Here is a 19,400-nt window from a genome sequence, read left to right as displayed (position 1 = left end):
CATCCGACAACGACTGTTAGAAAAACGCATCCTGACTTTACAAGACACATATGCCACGGCCAGATCTCTTGAACAAGCAGAAAAGCATTCGATAAGCTACGCAAATAACTTTACTGTAGCAGCTACAAATAATCCTTCGGGCTACAATCGTATTGCTGCTGACACATTCTCTCGCATCTCTGCTCTTACTTACTGATACTATTCACTTCAATTTTATTAACTGTAAAATACACGTACGCTCTTGAAAGGATCGAGCGGGAAAATGAAACAGAGGGCGCTTTTATTACGAATGTCAATCCCAAGGGGGATAACTCTTAACAACAAATTAAATCATAACAACCGGATACGAAACGGTGTATAAAAGAGCGTCTTGTATTGTCCTGGAGGCAGTCAAGTGGCACGCACTAGTCCGACCGTCTCGCGTCTTACACTCTCCAAGTGTAGTCAGGATTAAACAAGCTCCCAGGACGAGCGTTCCGCTCACACACGTTAAGTTACCTTTTTCCTTTACCTTTATTTACGCGTATATCAACTTCAAGGCGAGCAGCCATTTTGTACTGTGTATTATTTCGAAGTACGAATAAACCTTTTTATTACGCATTCCACTCGGCGTATTTTGTCATGTTATTATATACCGTCAAAACGGGATATAACAGTTGGCGACAAGGATAATTATTATCTCTTAACAGGGATAAATGACCGTATTAAAAGGACTGTGTACTATTCAAATTTACAAGGATTTCGTTACTGAACACGTACGACAAAGAACTATTCGAAATTGTCTTACATAAAGTACGGATTTCTCCGATATGAACTCACGGAAAGGTAATAAAATTGTACTTGAAAGATATTGACAAGGTAAAGTGAACTTTATTTGTAATTTTTGAAGAAAAAAATATGTGAGGAACGCAGGCGGAATTCGAACCCGGCACCTTTGGATTACGTTTTTGGAAGAAAAGAAAGAACTTTTACGATTTTTTTTCTCTAAATAAAACAGACTATTGTTATAATTTAATTTTTTTTCTTTCGTGCAACCGTATTTTTGTTGAAAAACAGTTTGCTCATTTTCGGGCATTATTCGTTGTGTAAATTTGAAAAGTATTATTGTGTAAAATGACGTTGAGGCAGAATTACTATTGCTAAATTGTATGAACTGCGTGGAAACATTTATTCTTGCAAGACTTGTTGCTAATTGGCGAAAAACGTATACTTACGAAATTTTGTGGAATCATTGTTGTAAATTTTAGACATTTTTTTTTTAAATATGGAACAATTGGCTGAGTTGACGAAAGTGCTAACTCTTAGCGTTCAGGAACAGTAAAAAATGACACAACAATTCTTAGTGCAACAACAACAGCAACAACAACAGCTGCAACAATAATTACAACAACAGCAAGAAATGACACAAAAAACTTTAGAAGCACAACAAGAACAAACAAAAATACTTCAACGCCAAATGTCGACTCAACAAAAGAATTTGGAAAAATTAATTCAAACCTCGACAACTGAGAAAAAAACGAATTCTTCTGCAGAGGGTATTTCAAATTCTTTGTCGGAATTCTACTACTCTCCCGATACTGGCGTTACATTTCCAGCATACTATAGAAGGTATGAAACAGTTTTTACAAAGAGGTGTTCGGATTGGACCGACGAAGAAAAAGTCACGCTGTTGCCCCAAAAACTGGGTACTGACGAAAACACTAAGTACGCTAACTTAATTTTACCCAAAAAACCGGAGGAAGTGACCTTTGAAGAGACAATTAATAAGTTGTTTAGAATATTTGATAAAAGAGATAGCCTTTTCCACTCTAGATATAAATGTTTGAATTTACAGAAATCGGAATCTGAAGACTATTTAGAGTATGCTTGTATTGTAAATTGCTTATGTGAATCATTTAAATTAAATGAAATTTCTGCGGATTTATTTAAATGTTTAATCTTTGTACAGGGACTCACAGAACCAAGGGACAAAGATATCAGATCCCGGATCCTGACAATTATGGAGTCGGACCCAAATATAACTTTACAAAAAGTTACCGAGGAGTGTCAACGTCTCATTAATATCAAGAGAGACAACACCCGCATTGAAGAAAAAAGCGTTTACAAGGTACCACATGTAAAAGGGCAAAGGACCTCTAGAACGTACAAGACCAAAGAACAAAGGACCCCTAGAATGCACAAGTACCAAAATTGTGAATGTTGCGGAAGTACGAGACACACCAAAAAGACCTGCTGGTTCAGGAATAAGATATGTTACGAATGTGGGTTCAAAGGCCACAAGGGAACGTACTGTGACCAGAAGAAAAAACGAAAGACTGACAAAGTGAATGCGCTTCGCACAAGGAAAGAGAAAAGTTGCGAAAGGCGTAAGTATGTCAGTGTTCACATAAATGGACATCCTGTAACATTACTCTTGGATAGTGGTTCGGACATCAGCATAATAGATGAAGATATCTGGAGAAGGACCGGTCGACCCGAACTAATGGAAACCAGAAAGATGGCGAGGAGTGTGTGCGGCAAAAAGTTGGAATTTAAAGGAGAACTGAGGTGCAACGTGACATTTGATGGTCAGACACGCACGTCCAAAGTGTACGTGGTTCCAGGAAGGAACACAAGTCTGTTTGGAGTGGATTGATTTGTCCTGTTTAACTTATGGGAGCGACCAGTTAATTCTTTTTGTAATAGGTTGAACACAGAGAAAGCAAACCAAGTGGAAGACTTTCTGGACGATGTAAAATCAGAATTTCCAAGGGTTTTTGCTGAAGGACTTGGACATTGTGTGAAAGTAGAAGCAAAATTTGAAGTGAAGAAAGATGTCACCCCAGTGTTCAAACCTAAAAGAAATGTACCGTTTTTATCGATGGACGCAATCGAGAAGGAGTTGGAAAGACTTCAACAGTTAGAGGTTATTGAAAAAGTTGACCATACGGATTGGGCCAGCCCGACGGTATATGTGAAGAAAAAAAAATAACAAAATCAGGGTCTGTGCGGACTTCTCAACAGGCCTGAATGACTGTTTAAAGGACCACAATTATACCCTTCCGTCGGCAGAAGATCTATTCTCAAAACTAAACGGAGGAAAAAAAATTTCCAAGATAGACCTCTCAGACGCCTACTTGCAAATCAAGGTCAATGATGAATGCTCAAAGTACCTGTGCATAAGGGTATATTCAAGCTAAAGAGGCTTCCTTTTGGCTTAAAAGTCGCCCCTGCTTTGTTTCAACAGATAATGGATACGATGCTCGCAGGGTTGGAATTTGCGATGGCATACCTTGACGATATCTTGATAAAGAGCAGTAATTTGCAAGAGCATAAGGAGCACGTCAGAGAAGTACTTAAGAGAATAGAGGGGTTTGGTTTCAGATTGAGTCCGGAGAAATGTGATTTTTTCATGAAAAGGATCAAATACCTGGGTCAAATAATTGACGAAGATGGACGAAAGCCAGATCCACAACGGACCGAAGCAATTGATAAGATGCCTGCCCCAGACTCAGTATCAAAACTACAGTCATTTCTGGGATTGGTACAATACTATGCGATATACATCCCTAATGTATATAATTTGAGAGCTCCTCTTAACGAGCTACTAAAAAAAGGCAGTAGATGGAATTGGACGAAGGAATGTGAATCTGCTTTCCAGAAAATTAAGAAATGTTTACTATCAGATCTGGCATTACACATTTCGATCCAGAGAAGGAGATTGTACTAGCAACGGACGCCAGTGATTACGGAGTTGGTGCTGCATTACTCCACAAGTATGAGGATGGAACAACAAAAACAATCACTCACGCGTCAAGAACTTTGATTGCAGCTGAGAAGAACTACAGCCAGATTGAAAAGGAGGCTCTCTCAATAATATTTGGAGTCAAAAAGTTTAACCGTTTTCTCCATGGACGAAACTTCATATTACAGACGGATCATAAACCACTAATCACGATATTTGGATCGAAGAAAGGCATTCCTACGCATACCGCAAATCGACTACAGCGATGGGCTGTAACTCTCTTAAACTATCAGTTTAAGATGGAGCATGTGTCATCAAAAAAGTTAGGACACGCGGATGCACTGTCAAGGTTGATTCCAAAAAGAAATGAAAGTTTCGAAGAGACGGTAATTGCAGCTCTTAAAAATGAAAGCGAATGCTCAAATTCAATGTGCAGTATGATCCGTGAACTCCCGGTAACTCTAGAAGAGATTAAAAGAGAAGCTGCAAAAGACGTTTTTATAAAGCAAATGAAAAATCAAGTAGGACGGACGGAAAGAAATAAGATGGCAAGAGAAATTACACCTTTTTCCATTTGCGAAGATGTGCTTATGTATGCCGATAGAATCGTAATTCCACAGGTATTACGAAAAAGAATGCTAAACGAATTTCACACAGGTCATCCTGGTATTTCAATGATGAAATCCCTAATTAGAGGTTACGTGTATTGGCCTGGTATGGATAAAGAGGTGGAAAACTGTGTCAAAGCGTGCAAAGGATGTCAGTTAGCAGCCCGAGATCCGCCTGTAAAAACGACCCCGTGGCCGAAGACGGACTTGCCCTGGTCACGACTGCATATTGATTATGCCGGACCCCTAAAAGGTTTTTTTTACTTAATTGTAGTGGACTCTTTCTCCAAATGGCCGGAGATATTCAAGATCAGACATCCAACAGCAAGGAATACTGTAAGTGCACTTGACGAAATGTTCAGCCGTGACAATGGTACAGCATTCACAGGTTACGAATTTAGAGAATTCTGCAACTCACTGGATATACAGCACATCACGACGCCTATTTACCATCCTAGATCGAATGAGTTGGCAGAAAAAAAGCGGGCATTAAGGAAAAACATGAACATTGACACAGATGAGCGGACAATACAAACATTTCTAGCGATCTACAGAGTAACCCCAAATCCAAACAATGATGTAAATTTATCCCCTGCAGAACTTATGTTCGCCAGAAAAATTAGATTCATTTTCGATAGACTTCTACCGGATAAAAAGAAAGTTACCAGAAAAGAAAACTTTAATGTAAAGTGCTATTCCCCAGGAGATAAAGTTTATTTTAAAAATTTTCAGAATGGAAAAAATCATTGGGTGGACGGTATTGTTAAGAAAAGAATTGGGAACATGGTCTATACTATTCAAGGTCCCAGTTTTGTCCGTAAAAGACATGTTAATCAAATCCGTTCCAGAATTTCGGAAAATACAGAGGAAATCCCAATGGAAACGTTGTGCGACAGATTTGACATTCCAAAACCGGTGGATATATATGGACCCATGAATGTATCCCCTGAACATACCGCACAGACTGGACAGAATTCTTTACCAAAGGAAACCCTGACCAAAAGGAAGAGTACACGTAAAAGGAAAGTCGTCAGGCGTTTAAGTCCTGATCCTAAACGGAAGCGATGTTAAAGCTAAAATCGGGAAGATTTCAGCTTCAGGGGGAGGTGTTATAAGGGACATAATTACGGATAGCACCGGATACGAAACGGTGTATAAAAGAGCGTCTTGTATTGTCTTGGAGGCAGTCAAGTGGCACGCACTAGCCCGACCGTCTCGCGTCTTACACTCTCCAAGTGTGGTCAGGATCAACCAAGCTCCCAGGACGAGCGTTCCGCTCACACACGTTAAGTTACCTTTTTCCTTTACCTTCATTTACGCGTATATCAACTTCAAGGCGAGCAGCCATTTTGTACTGTGTATTATTTCGAAGTATGAATAAACCTTTTTGTTACGCATTCCACTCGGCGTATTTTGTCATGTTATTATATACCGTCAAAACGGGATATAACAAAAACTAAAGCCGCTTTCAGGACTGCCAGCAACCATTGTAAGAAAGTAATAAAAAACGCAAGAGAGTTGTATGCTTAGTCCGTCAAATACAAAGTAGCTGAGCAGCGGTTTGGTTCCCACCAGTTTTGGCAAATTGCAAACAGAATCCTGAACAGAAGCGTGTGCTCTATCCCAACTATCATCAATGGACCTGAGTTAATCTCGTCAGCATCAGACAAAGCCAAACTCTTTGCCAAGAACTTTGCAGCCAATTCTACCCTTTGCGACCAAGGCCACCAACCCCCAATATTTCCTCCTGTATCAGAAAACACACTATGTGATATATAAATATCTGTATGTGATGTTGCCAAGCTAATAAAAAACTTTGATTCCAGTAAAGCAACCGGCCCTGACGGTATTCCAATTATAGTACTCAAAAAAACTTCAACCAGAACTAGCACGCATACTTACAAAACTGTTTAAACGTTGTCTTAAGGAAAATTGCTTCCCATCACCCTGGAAAATCTAATCAGTATGCCCTGTATTAAAGAATTCAGGTGATCGTTCATTTCCCTCCTGTGCGTCATGAGTAAGTTGCTGGAATCTGTGTTAAATAGAGAAGTAATAAACCATCTCAGCAAAATAACCTTCTTAGTGAATATGGTTTCCGTTCTGCTAGATCTACAGCAGATGTGCTTACAGTTATATCTCATATGATTAGCGAATCTCTCGACAGAGGCAGCCTTTTTAGGGCAATTGCTCTTGATATATCAAAGGCCTTTGATAGGGTATGGACTAAAGGTTTACTTCACAAGATCTCCAGCTATGGTATAGCTGGAAATGTCTTCTCAATTATTAAATCATTTCTCTCTGATAGGTTCATAAGAGTAGTAGTTGATGGGCAAAAATCAGAAGCTCACAGTATAAATGCTGGAGTCCCTCAGGGGTCCATCCTGGGCCCAACTCTTTTCCTGATCTACATTAATGATCTTCCAAATCACATCCTTACATCATTCGTAGACATTTATGCTGACGACACTACCATCTATGGTAGCAGATCTAAGACAGTAAACGACCAAGTTCTCTCCGATTCTCTCTCCTCTGATCTTGATCACGTTGTACAATGGGGAAAGGAGTGGCTGGTTACTTTTAATGCATCTAAAACCAAGCTTCTATCTTTACATCATCAACGATCTGATCCCCATCTGCCATCAATTGAAATGAATGGCTCTCGTCTTGGGGAGGCCTCAAGTTTTGACAGGTTTCTGGGCTTGACCTTTACTCCTGATCTTAAATGGAATACGTACATCAAATCTGTTGCCAATGCCGCTGGAAAAATGGTTGGATCCTTCTTTCGATCCAGTAGATATCTCACTGCTGATGCAATTCTCTATCTATATAAGAGCCAGATACGTCCAAGGATGGAGTAATGTTGCCACATATGGGCAGGAGCTGCTAGAAAAGACTTGTCCTGCCTTGATAGAGTTCAAAATAAACTTCCTGGCCTGGTGGGAGATGTCCTTTTCTCTTCGCTGCAACCTCTATCTCACAGAAGAGATGTTGCGAGTTTGTCTCTGCTTTATCGTTATTTTCATGGAAAGTGTTCAACTGAGCTTCAATCTATGGCCCCCCCTCGCCAAACTTTCACAAGAAACACTAGACTAGCTGAAAACATTATCAATAATTTTCCCCACTTTTTATCTGTACCTAAACCTAAACATAGATTCCATGATCAAAGCTTCTTTCTTAGAACTGCACGCCTGTGGAATTGTCTTTCGTTATCCTGCTTTTCAGCTGTCTATAATATGGTCGTCTTCAAGTCCAACGTGAACAAGTTTCTGATGAGCTGTTCCACTTAAGTTAACAAATTTACCGAACTTCCATTACTATCGCTTACTATTGACTACTCTACACTCTTTAACCCTTATCATTGAGTGGCCTATCGGCCTTGATAAGTGGTGACGCCTATGTAATATATATATATATATATATATATATATATATATATATATATATAGGGCCATCAGTATTTATCGTTACAACTTGATGTTGTTATATTTAGGAAATTAAACAAAATTTGGAATTTTTGCAAATGTATTATAGAAAAAGCAATAGAAAGCTAATACACAAAATATTATTCGATACGCCCACCATCAGTGTCAATAACTAGTTACGGGTGGTATTTGAGCCAAACTATATATATATATATATATATATATATATATATATATATATATATATATAGTTTTTAGCTGAAAAAATCTTACATGTAAAGAATAAAGACTGCTGATTCTTTTATGTAAATAACAAAAAGTAATTGTTATCATGAGTTTTACAATTCGTTGAATGTTCAATAAAAGTAATTACATTAACAGCTTTACGACGACTTACTTCGGAAGAGAAATTAAGTATGAGAAGGAAAAACTATTAAATATTAACACAAGAACATAATTAAGTCGAAAAACTTCTTTCATCTATTTTGCTAGTTAAGAAAAACCATAGTCTCATCTGGATATTACTTTTTATATTGCATGAACCAAATTATGTCGCGTCAACTTTATTAACCTAAAAAACTACTTATGTGAGGTTGCCGTTACATGCATGGCATCACGCAGGATCCACACGTTGTATGTAAATAGTCGCAAGGAAACAAAGGAAGGAAAGAATTTGATTCCCTTTTTCCAGTTGATCCTGGGTCTGGCCATACCCACATGGGGAGACAAATAAATAGAAACATTGAAAAAATACCCTATTTTAAATACACCCCTCTTTCTAAACAAACACAATATAAGACTAAAACGAAAAATACTAAAATCCAAGAATCCAAAAATAAATATCAAAATAGAATGAAAGCACCCCTACCCTAATTTCAGAAGAGCCAATCCCCCCTCCCCACACATACACATTAGTAACGACCTCGGACCACAGCCGCCTTTCTAAGGAAGCAAATAACCCTCAAAATACTATAAACAATATACACATTCCCAAACCAATAAAAGCAAACACACACACACACACACACACACACACACACACACACACACACACACACACACACACACACACACACACACACACACACCCTACCCCACCCTAAAGGAAAAGAAAAAAACATTAGCAGAAAGAGATAGCGACTATAGCCAGGTCAACGTCTCCCTGGACAAGCCCAATAAAAAAGCAATAAAATTCAGCATACCAATGAATAATAAACACTTACAAGCCTCCACCCCTTGGAAAAACTTCAAATTAACTACGAAAATCGCCATTTTTATACATTTGAAAATATTTCTTACGAGGACGCATCACAGACCGTCTGAAACGCGCATAAACGATTTCAATGACTTATAAACATTATTACAATGATTTAAACATAATTCTCAATGAAAAACCAAGACATGGAATTATATAATGTTATAAAATACACATTGTTGGTGACTACTCCCTTATTTATATATATATATATATATATATATATATATATATATATATATATATATATATATATATATATATATATATAATAGAAACCGCCAGAGGAGCTTAGGCCCTGTTAGCTGCGGCATACATCACCCACAGCCGTATGGAGTATGCTCTGGTGCCCAGTCATGGATCAAAATGCATGGTGGGAAGGCTCCCGTAAGCCGTGGTGAAGGCGACCTCTCTAGGAGAAGGAAAACCCTGATATAAAACCTGCTGCTTCCAATTATGTTGACTTGCTCTTCTTTTTTGTTCAATGTGGCAGTTGTTTAGAGAGTTGGATTGTCTCAGTAAAAATCTTTCCTCACTATCAAAAGCTTCAAGCACAGGCATTACTTGATATGCAATGGAATACACATTTTGCAATCAGTGTGTATCTCGATAACAAAAAAAAGGCTGGCTGTAGCCTAAAACGGCAAGCGCACATTCAATGAGTACTGATGCAGATATCGGCGTGAATGGCAATAAAGACTCTGGAATTTCCAGGGTCTGGCCTGGTATGTGTTCAGGGCACTACAGCTTGGATCCGGTCATCAGTGGATGTGCTGGACTATACAAAGTTCAGAAAGGTGACCGTCTGGCACGTGCTGCTAGTTGCGCTCATGTTTGCGTCTTTTGAGCCAGAGATATATTAAGTAATGGCAATACTCGAGAACGAGTTGCTGCCATCATATACATACACAGACGGCAAAAAAGAAAAAAAAATTATAGAGGAATAAAAGGTGAGTCAAATGATGTATAGGGTGTTCAAACAGTTATATTCAATTTAGCTTAAATTTTCAGTTTTTGAAACAATTACAAGTGCGGACTTTTTTTTCCAGCACTGTATATATAGATTTCAAAACTTTTTAGGCAATAATTTTTGCACGAAACAGACACGCACACAGATATACACACACACGCACGCACATATATTATGTCTACACACACATACATAGTGATTACAACATTAAGTAACTGGAAAGAAAAGTGCTTTAGACTGAGATAGAAAACGGTCTCTTTATATCGGTATCTACAGCGCCTATCAAGTACTAACAAACTATAAAACAATATTAACTACCGAGTGTTATCTGTTCGTTGTCAGGAAGAATTTTGTAGCATTTTTAATGAAAGCTAGAGATTTCCCATCTCAATCAATAAACTATTTCGCTCTATCACAGCTTCTATATATATATATATATATATATATATATATATATATATATATATATATATATACATAAATATATATATATATATATATATATATATATATATATATATATGGACATCTAATCATATCTATCTATATATCTGTCTTTCTATTTATTAATCATAATTGTATGTATTATGCGAAAGAAACTAAATAAGAATAAATATAAATTAAAGATAAAAAAAGCTAAACGAATATCGGTATTTGTTTGTCTTTCGACAATTTCGCGTGTCATTTCCGAAGTAGGTCCTCGTTAACAGTCGAAGGGACAAGAAGAAAAAGAAGAAAACAAACGCAACTCAGCAAATGTGAAAAAGACGACACTCGAACGACGCGCAGTCTCTTATTACGAAAAACCGATAGTAACATATCCGATGGGCGATGAGCAAAACACGGGCCGAAGTTAAATGTCAACGCTTTCGATATATATATATATATATATATATATATATATATATATATATATATATATATATATATATATGTACGCTTGTGTGTATGCTTTGTGTTATTCTTATTTTAGATGTTAGACCGCTAATCATTCTGTTTAGCCTTTCCTCTTTCAGAAACAAATATATTAGAAAACAGAGGAGAATATTTGTCCTACATACATATTTGTATTACCACTGATATATATATATATATATATATATATATATATATATATATGTTTATGTGTGTGTGCATGTGTGTGTGTTCTTATGGGATCATATACGTTATTCAATACATATATAATCTTCGCATATAATCATGTATCTGTCGTTATATATATATATATATATGTGTGTGTGTGTGTGTGTTTGTGTGTGTGTGTGTATAATCATACATACACATTTACATAAACATAAATACAAATTATAAGCTGGAAGGCCATTGCTCTACTTGATTCTTGTATAAAATATTTTCAAGGTACACAAGCAAATAAACATGCATACATATATAATGTATATATGTATGTATATGTGTATGTATATGTGTATGTATGTGTGGTGAAAATTATAAATGTAATAATCGGACGTAATAGAGATATGAAAAAGAAACTATTATTTATATTTTCATCAATATTTGAAAATACATTTGTTGTGTTTGTCATGTGAAATTGATGTTGTGGTTCTTTATTTCGAACAAAAAATAGACGTTAGCATTTAAAGTCTGTTTAAAGTTTATGACATGGAATGAATGAAATGTTTTTAACGACATATAACCGTTAGAATTTAAAAGATATCTGTTCTTGAAATGAATATCTTCGTTAAAATTCAAAATGTTACAATGAAATAAGATTTTGTGTTTATTTGTTGATTGATTTTTTATGTTCTTTTTTTATATTATTTTCGTTGACTGAAATGAGTTAACCTGCATCTAAATTTAAGTTCTGCTTTTTTCATATATAAGTTCACTGATTTAAGGAGATTAATTGTAGAATCTGTTGTACTGTTCAAGTGGTTTCAAGTTTATAATCAGAGTTGACTCAAGATCTTCGCGAAGATTCGTTTAAACGGCGTATAATGAGATCAACCTGTTTAAAGTTAAAAACTGATGTTTTAATAAATGAAAGAATAATTTTGGTGTTAATCGTATAATTATTTGACTATCACATCGGGATTCCACTGAAACGGCCATAGAGATACCGGCCTGGAAATAATGGCGATCGGTCGAGGACTAACCGAATTGATAAAGTGTGGATAGGGTCTAACATTTTCTCATGTCGGTAGGATGTGAAAAAATCATGAGATTGCTTTTTGGGGGAATAGGAGGAATGTTATATGATGGAGCCTGAAGTAGACAAACTGACAGTTTTAGCTAGTACATTAGATATAGATATGAGTAACGACGGTGCATTGATTAATTAAAAATTATTTGAGTTCAAAATTTCGTCGCAGACACAGTAATAATAATAATTTGAAAATGGAATTATGGAGTAAACAGCAGATTTCGGTAAACAGACTGTAAATCACTGGTTGATACATGACTTGGTTGTTTGCGAATTGTGACCTAACGGGGCCAGGTGCATGAAAACGATAGTTTGCGAGATTTGTGACGAGATTTACGTTCGAGGGTAAAATTTAAAAAGACCGCCAGACAGTCTGTTTCTGGATAGCAACGGGATTAGATCGGACAGTCAGTTGTTGTGGAAGCGACGAGAAAGCGAACATGTCGGCTAAAAATGAAGCAGGAACTCAAGCCATCATTTTCCAAGATGACGGATTACCGAGAAGTTGGCGATGTGTGTCCGACTAAAAAGCTCGACTATATTCAAAAAAGCACAAGAGACTTGTGCACATTATTGCTGTGTTATGAAAGGCTTTTGTTTGGAGAGGGCGCGAGACAGCAGTGCGAACGCGCGGTCCGACCCGAGGATACATGGGCATGAGAGACGAAGCTGTACGATATCTTATTGTAAATAAACACAGTTTTGTAACACCGTCACGGGAACGGCTGAAACTATATTCGGTCCACATACTGTAGAACCCCTTTTCTATGCAAGAGAATTGTTGTAAAATCGAAAAGGGCTGATCTGCCGTAACCTGAACGTAAGAAACATAACGTTAAGAACAGAATATATACGAAATAACAGAAGTTATGAACATTTCTTAAATGACACAAGCAAACGGTTATAACGACGTCACATAAATTATGTATGAACCCAACATCTAAATTACAAATTCACTTTTCTATACTATTTTACACGATAAAATGTATTTCAATACCTAATCCAACATACATGTAGTATTTGTCTGTTGTCATGAGATTATGCGGCAATCAAAACCCTTCATTTGTGGGTAATGTAATATCAATTCTGTTGTCTCAAGACATTCATTACTTTCTCCTTTGAGGGCGGATCGTGTAGTATATGTTCGTGTATCATGATATCATTCTCCAGGCATTATCCTAACCATTTTTGGAGAGAACTTTAATACAGTGTAGTATCTGTTCTGTGGTCATTTTACATTACTCTTATGTAATACTTCTTCCTTTTTAAGAGGTAATGAACTGTATGTTTTCTTGCAGCAACTTACTCCTCCCAGGCATTACCTCCTACTTTGATGAGCGGATTTAGTATATATAGTATATATAGTTCATCATAGGACCATCCGGATTACCTCTGCTAGTAGGTGGGGTTGCGATATCTGCTTATTTTTTCTGATATCATCTTTCAGATTTGTAAATAAATGAATGAGACCGAAGAAAGCTTCTACAGGGTTAGGGTTAGGGTTAGGGTTAGGGTTAGGGTCAGAAATACCTCCCACATTTTAATTATTTCAATGATATGTTGCTAATGAACTTATGTAAGTGCCAATAAAATTTTCAGTTAGCTAATAACTTGCCATTTTATTTTCAGGTAGCCTATCAAGCAATATTGTTTGGACTGGTGCACATCGTGCTTTTACTGTAGTCATTTTTTGGAAGAATGATGGATCTGTAACTGCAACACAGAGAACTTTCCGATTTCATTATAAGTGAGGTCAGCATAATGCTGTTAGAGATAGAAAATCAATACAGCTATGGGTTGAAAATTTCAGAGCTACAGGTTCAGCACTTAAAAGAAAGCCACCTGGAAGCGCTTGAACGTCAGACAGTATTAGCGCCTTGAGTCTTTTAGTTCGCAAACATTCTTTGGCCTTGGGATTGTCTGAATTCTACACACTGATATGCAGTTCCATCAATACAAATTAGTGATTGTTCAGAAACTGAACGAGGGCGACTGGGAAGATCGTACGTTAAAATGTGGGAGATATTTCGGCGACACCCTGTATTTGCTAGTTTTTATAATGACTTTTTAATATACCTTGATTATATATATTTGGGCAAATCTGTATTTACATAGACTCGAGCATATATATATATATATATATATATATATATATATATATATATATATATATATATGTCATCATAAATACAAAATGATATATCTAAAACATATAACTTTCATGGGTGTAGGAGATTTATAGATGAACTTATATGTATAAACGATAATGATGAATTCGATAAAAAATAAGCATCTTATATATACAAACGAATTAGAATTGAATTGTGACATAGAGGACAACAGGCTACATTTCTGGATTTAGATATAAAAATTGAGGATGGGTTTTTTCTTTATAAAATATTTGATAAAAGAAACGCTTTCCCCTTACAAATAGTACTATGCCGAATAAAGATAGTACCTGCCCTGTTTTTATGTTTTATGGAACCATTATGTCAGAGTTTTTGAGAATAGCTCGCGCTACTTTAAAATTAATAGATTTTATACCACCAATTTCTAGCTTAGTAATAAGGATGATAAAACAAAGTGGGGATAAAACTAAAATATTTAAACAGTTAAATAAAGCACTTGTTCGTTATCCTGATGCTTTTGAATCGTTCAAGATTAACCAGAATATATTAATAAAGGAAATCCAAAACTATATTAGTAATGTATAAAATGTATTTATAATTACATAAAAAAATGTATAAATGTTTTTAACCTTTATATATTTAGTTTTAAATAAATATGAATGTAAATATACAAAATACTAATCATAGTGGGGGTGATAAGTAGTCAAAGGGATTAATCCTAATCTTATAAATGCGAAACTGGTAAATTAAAAAATATATCCATTTTAAATTTGGAAACTGATGAATCACACAGGTAAGAAATTAATTTTTATAGCATGAAAAGATTAGATAATGCAATTAGGAATAGGAAATTAGATAAAATATTTGTAACATGTCTTCTTCCTAAGATCAAGGGAGGTTGTGTTTGATCAACACTGCTGGGAGCCATGGTGTAATATGCTGTTTTCTTTTTAAATCCCCGAAACAGTGTTTCATGGTAAGCAACTGATGATCCCTTAAAAAATAAATTATTAGTGCTATAGTAAATTCTAGAGCGATCTCATACTATAGTAAATTCTAGAGCGATCTAATGATTGCAGGTGATTAAATGACTTACTGACTAGATGGTTCTCTAACAAAAGATTAAAAAATATTTTTTTGTATAGTTTTAAGGTTAAAAACTTCAAAGACTATATATATATATATATATATATATATATATATCCCGGCTTTATATTCTCTCTCTCTCTCTCTCTCTCTCTCTCTCTCTATATATATATATATATATATATATATATATATATATATATATATATTCCAACTATATATTATCCCAACTTTTGAACAAAAGTTTTAAGAAGGGAATTTTGCTAAATTACTATAACATATGAGGCAATTTTGAAATTTTGGTTATGCTTATATTATATTCTCTGAAACATCTTGAAAATTACCCTAAGATTATTACCGTTAGTGAATATTTATTAGCATATGTCTAATACCAATCGTTAGTATTTCACAAAAGTTGTAAGTACCTTGATCTTATGATGAGCGTTTAAATCAGTAACAATAAAACTAAGTAATGGCCTATTAATCAGTTTAAAGCGCATCTTGCAAATATAGACAAATATAAACTTACCTAACTTGAAATAGATGCTATACTTATTTTTCAAGAATTTGTAATTTTGATAGTAAAGTATTTGCTTCACTGTAGACGCCCCGCACAAACGCTCTGCTGGTGGATATTATTGTCTTGCCAAAATTAAAATAAATTTTTCTGCGAATATTTAAGAATATTTCTTGGTGTATATTATGTGATTTTTCCCTACATGTTTTGGTAGGGATGCTGGTAGGGATGCTGGTAGGGAAAAGATGTAATGATTTCTGATAAAGTAGTGTTTATGATTGAAAAGAGAACTTACATTTATTTTCATCAACCTATTATACAGACATAAAAGTTTTGATAAGTTTGGAGGCCTTAAGTTTTTTTTCCACCTACATCATTTTTTTTTTGTAAAGACAGTTTAGCAATATACTCAAGCAAAGACCTTAGCACTGAGTCCGTGCTGTTACAAATTGTAATGTGTCTGCTGTACATGCCATGGAAAAATTTCCTAATCTCTATTCCAGTGTTTGTAAATTGTTATTAGAAACCTATTTTTTTTAGATATATGCACAGAAATAATGTAACTGGGATATGATTTGAGAATGTGCACGGCAAGTGATTCGTACAACGAGAAATGAACTTGTTTTAATGGAAGTAATGTTATACGTTTTCGAATAAAGCAGTGTTGCCTGATAAATGACCATACAATAATTGTTAATTTTCACAGAAATGCGATAAAAAATTGATGCATCTTTTAGACGATTCTGTATTCAACTTATGTGTAGTACACACATATACAGAACATGTTTACTAACCTTTAGCAACAGTAACTTTGTATAACTGACGTTTCGATTGACCTGATACTCCATGTAGTCATAGGAAAGAAGATGATGTTTTACATATGTATATTAGTGTGTACATATGTATATTAGTGTGTACATATGTATATTAGTGTCCACATATGTACCCATGCGTACATAAACATATAAATGTAGAATATAGTGGTAATATTAAGAAACAAAATACAAAGATCTGAAAAAGACACCTAAGAAAAGGAAAAAAACATGTGACTCTATGGAATTTGATGATAACATTTATGTGGCCATTAGATGTTTCTGAAATACTTCTCTCTCTTTCATATATATATATATATATATATATATATATATATATATATATATATATATATATATATATATATATATATATATAATTTCCTTTTCGAAAGAAAATGTCTTGGTAATGTCTTGACAAATGACATTCAACCGAAGACGAAACTGAAGAGATATTTTCTGGGAGCACATTTATTTTTGTCATCTTAACCTATATATATATATATATATATATATATATATATATATATATATATATATATATATATATATATATATTGTGTGTGTGTGCGTCTGTGTATGTGGGTGCGTCTGTGTATGAACGTATATATATAAGATGGTAAAAGGAACGAAAAATTCTAAAGGTTAAGTATTTTTTCCGTGTCATACTTGTATAAATGAATATATTTACTAACGCGTAAGTTGATATATATATATATATATATATATATATATATATATATATATATATATATATAACTAGTCTAGCCACGCTAAAGCGCTATAATATAGCGAAAGAGTATATCTCTATAAAAGTATATAAGTTATCTTTATTCTGAGAATTCTGCAAGGCTGAAACATATACGTTCGTAGATAATTAAATATTTACTAATAAATACTTATATGTAGCCCGATTTTAGCCAGGCGGTACATTTTGGGGAGCACCATTGCTGGCTGTTAGGTTTTTGTTGGAATTTTAGGGATGGTATGAATCGATCTATGTCTACAATTAACCATTCGTAAGGTCTGATACTATAGAGGATACATATGGCAATCTTGGGGGTCAGATTTAGATGTTAAGTTAGAGTATCCTTTTATTATGAACTCATCTAGGGAAGTTGTCGGCCCTATGCCAGTTTCGCTTAAAAAGAGGAAGTCCAGTTTCGTCTCCTATAATTGGGTTTCAACCTCTGGAAGGTTGGAACGTAGACCCCTGATGTTGGAGAAGGAGACTGGTAGTTTTTTTGTTTTTTTTTTAGATATTTCAGTTTAAGTTTTTGGGGTTTGTGGAACAGATCGACAGACTTGATTAGAGTAGTACAGAGAGGGAAAGTAAGAGAGAGAAAGAGAGGATTTTTTTTGTAGCAAATGATAAGGTAAAGCCGTAACAATTACCCACTAGTATGGCACCGAGAGGCTCCACCAGAAACTACTGCATGGTCCAGAACCCATTCACCAAATGGCAATACAGAAGCCCCCGTACTTTACACCTGCTGATAGGACAACCTCTTAGTGGTTAACCAAGGTCCGGGTCCCTGACTATCAGGCGGGTAACGTCAGCCCAGATGAAGCGTTTACCTCCAGCACGCTTACTAGTGACGTGTGACGTGGCCACAAGGATAGATATAGAAACAGAAAAATTTCCGACATCTCAGACTACTGTTCACGAAGTATTACCGACCTGGAAAGCAGCTTTTTCTTCACCCTTTGTCAGAAAAATCACTGATTGGAAATGAGGACTGAGTGACAAAAAAGGAGAAGCGAGAGTTACTGGAGCTGCCGATAACACAACCACGGTGTATTATCTACTCTCCATTTAAAAAAGAACAAATAAAATAAATAGATAAAAATAAAATAAAAAATGTAAAGACTTATTAATATCTACTTAATATAAGTCCGTTACTCCGTTCTCAGTTTAGGAGAATATTTGAAAATAATCTTCCCTTACGTTGTTATGCTTGTTTTGATGAGTTTGGATATATAAAAGTCTTTCTACTTTTGCAAACATATCAACTGTAAACCGATGGAAGAGATTTTGACTTCTGTGAAGATGCTTGAAGAAAATATCTCTGATCATAAAATGGTACGCATACTTGAAACATTTTTGTGTGGTATTTCAAAACTGTAGAATCACCAACTGTTATCAATCTTCGCGTAGAAATAGTAGAGGATATTGAAGGCTGTCATGAGACACGTTTCACATGTTATCTCTTGAATGAAGAATTATATCTTTATTACCAAAACGTTCATCAGCTATGAAAGATGCTATTTCGTTCCATGTTGTAAAATGAATCGACTAACATTCTCATTGGATGTTTTTATATATTCATTTATAATTACTCAAAATTCGGTTGATGAACACTTCTCGATGGCTGCTTTAATGTTAAATGGGGTGTTTTTTTATCATAAAAAATGTTAACGAGACTAATTCTACAAAATATATTTGTAACAAGAAAAACAAAAATACACACACATCTATTAAAAATGATTTTGAGTCAAGCGAAATGTGATGAAATTTTTTTTTTGTATTTCTAAATTATTTTTACTTTAAAAATGAATTTTAATTCGATCAATAAAACTATAAAATATCTTTGAAAAGTAAAGTGATTCCATTTCTTTGCGTTTGAAATTTTCAAGAAATCCTTTAAATAATATTTTTGCAATAAAATGTTTTTGTGAATGAATAATTCCATGATAGACAAAAGAATTTTAA

Source organism: Euprymna scolopes, chromosome 41 (assembly GCF_053919585.1).
Source record: "Euprymna scolopes isolate OS-2025 chromosome 41, ASM5391958v1, whole genome shotgun sequence".
NCBI lineage: Eukaryota > Metazoa > Mollusca > Cephalopoda > Sepiida > Sepiolidae > Euprymna > Euprymna scolopes.
The sequence above is the reverse complement of the archived record's forward strand: the minus strand, read 5'-3'. Positions refer to the sequence as shown.